The following is a 2,742-nucleotide window of genomic DNA, read 5'->3' on the forward strand; positions in this document are numbered from 1 at the left end:
CCTCACAATATAAAGAAATTATACACGGCATCACCCTTCGTGCTTTACACTCTTCCTCACAATATAATTAAATTATGCACGGCATCACCCTTCGTGCTTTACACTCTTCCTCACAATTCACATAATCAATAACAACGGATAGAGAGAAGTTTCACAAGAAATCAATATTTCATAAATGATTACTTTCACAATTTAACATCTCAACCTCGAATCAATATTCACAATTTTATCGACCTTGGTGGAACTGGATACAAGTCTCCCAACATATCAACAACAACAATAAGCATAGATAACAAGATGTAAGACTACAAATTTGCAAGAAATGAAATTTCACTCGCATGCTATGACTCGACCACGAAGTATAGATGCTCGTCACCTCAACTATACATCGTATTCAACAACAAAACACGTAGAAAATACTCACACAATGCCTATTCCCTCAAGAAAAAGTTAGACACGACACTTACCTCGCTCCGAAGGCCACTTAATTCTCAATCACAGCTTTTCCTTTGGAATTCACCCCCAAACCACTTGTGCCTATTCAAAAATGACTCAATAATATCAAATATTACTAAAGGAATCAGTTATATTGCATAAATTAATTTTCCCAAATTTTCCTCCAAAATGTCGAAAAATCGACCCCGGGCCCGCTTGGTCAAAACCCGAGTTTCGAACCAAAATCCTTTTACCCATTCACCCCCGAGCCCGAATATGTAATTAGTTTTGGAATCCGACCTCAAATTGAGGTCTAAATCCCCAAATTTCTAAAATCCCTAGTTTCTACCCTAACCCCTAATTCTACCATGAAAACTCTAGATTTTAGGTTGAAAATTTAAGAAATATAATGGGTTATTGAAATAAAATGGTTTAGAATCACTTACCAACAATTTGAGGAAGAAATGACTCTTGAAAAATTGCCTCTCACCGTTTGGTTTTTGAGAAAAATGAGCTTTTTTGGCTAAAATCCCGTTTTTGGGTTCTGTTAAGTGCTGGGCGATAGTGTTCATCGCGTTCGTGAGAGCATTGTCGCGTTTGCGAAGTGCATGGGCTGCCATGTCTTCGCGTTCGCGAGACAGAGGTCGCGTTCGTGTAGGCTACCATTCCCTAGTCTTCGCGTTCGCGAGTCATTGTTCGCGTTTGCGATGAAGAAAAGCCGACTGCCCCTCCCCAGTGCCTAACGCTACGCGTTCGCGATTGGCTTGTTGCGTTCGCGAAGGATAACTCCCCCATCGCTTCGCGTTCGCGAAGAAGAAATCCTCAGCTGCCCAGTTTACTCTTCGCGTTCGTGAGTGTACCTTCGCCAACGTGAAGAAGGACATGCCAGAACACAGATTCTGCAGAAAAACCAGATTTCCAAAGTCCAAAACATCCCGTGGCCTATCCGAAACTCACCCTAGCCCTCGGGGCTCCAAACCAAACATGCACACAAGTCTAAAAATATCATACAAACTTGCTCGCGTGATTAAATCGCCAAAATAACACCTAGAACTCCGAATTTAGCAGCAAATCGGATGAATTCTCAAGAACACTTTAAAATTTCTATTTTCTCAACTGGACGTCCGAATCACGTCAAATCAACTCCGTTTGTCACCAAATTTCACATACAGGTCTTAAATATCATAATGAACCTGTACCGGGCTCCGGAACCAGAATACAGACTCGGCACTAACAATGCCAAGCATCAATCAATTCTTAAAAATAATTAATTTTTAGACTTTTAATTTTCATCAAAACTTCATAACTTGAGCTAGGGACCTCCGAATTCGATTTCGGACATACGCCCAGGTCCCATAATTCGATACGAACCCACCTGAACCGTCAAAATATGGATCTGGGCCCGTTTTCAAATAATGTTGACCGAAGTCAACTAAAATCAACTTTTAAGGTAAAAATTCTTATTTTCATTAGTTTTCAACATAAAAGCTTTCCGAAAACCTGCCCGGGCTGCGCATGCAAATCGAGGACGATAAAAAATGAGATTTTTAAGGTTTAAGATCGCAGATTCCTGACATAGTTGTAAGTTCCTATAATAAATTGATAGATTTTGGAAAAGGAAGAAGGCACTATTTCAATATTCTTTGATTTCAAAGGAACATTATCAATCCTCTAAAAAATGGAATAAAAAAAGAATAGGGAAAAGCCGGCTTTCGGAATCGAACCGATGACCGCCGCATTACAAATGCGATGCTCTAACCTCTGAGCTAAGCGGGCCCACATAACAGATATCTTATATGCATAGTAATTGACTAAACTATTGGAATTGGAATCTTAGTTATTAACTATTCAATATTATATTGAATATTCTAGAACATAAGGATTAATATAGCTATCACGACCCAACTCCATGTTAGGTCGTGATGGCGTCCAGCACCGTTGCTGGACAAGCCAACAGTGAACAACTTAGTGATTTCCCATTCTTTTGTTTATTAAGCAATTCCAACATTTAGCTTTACTTACATTTAAAGCATTTAATGAAAAAAGGATTTTTAAGGCAAACAAACGGAAACATCTAAAAGCAGTTATAACTATTGACTTACAACCAAAAATTGAAGTCTACTAATACGTGCCAAGATCTGGTATCACAAGTATGTGGGAAACTAGTAGAATATACAATATATGACTATCCTACTGTTTGAAACAGAATAGACAGATAAAAACAAAAGAGAAACTCCGGCATGCTGCTGAACGGCTCAGAAAGGGGCAGCTCACTGTAAAGTCTCGGTCCAAGATCAGGTATGTGCG

At 39.2% G+C, this 2,742-nt stretch overlaps 1 non-coding gene across 1 annotated transcript; it reads right to left on the reverse strand.

The window, feature by feature from the left end:
• Positions 1-2,138: 2,138 nt before the first annotated feature.
• Positions 2,139-2,211, reverse strand: TRNAT-UGU (transfer RNA threonine (anticodon UGU)). The gene has a single exon. It is a non-coding gene; the product is annotated as a tRNA-Thr (tRNA).
• Positions 2,212-2,742: the final 531 nt, after the last annotated feature.

The sequence above is a fragment of the Nicotiana tomentosiformis genome, chromosome 3 (assembly GCF_000390325.3).
Source record: "Nicotiana tomentosiformis chromosome 3, ASM39032v3, whole genome shotgun sequence".
Taxonomy (NCBI): Eukaryota; Viridiplantae; Streptophyta; class Magnoliopsida; order Solanales; family Solanaceae; genus Nicotiana; species Nicotiana tomentosiformis.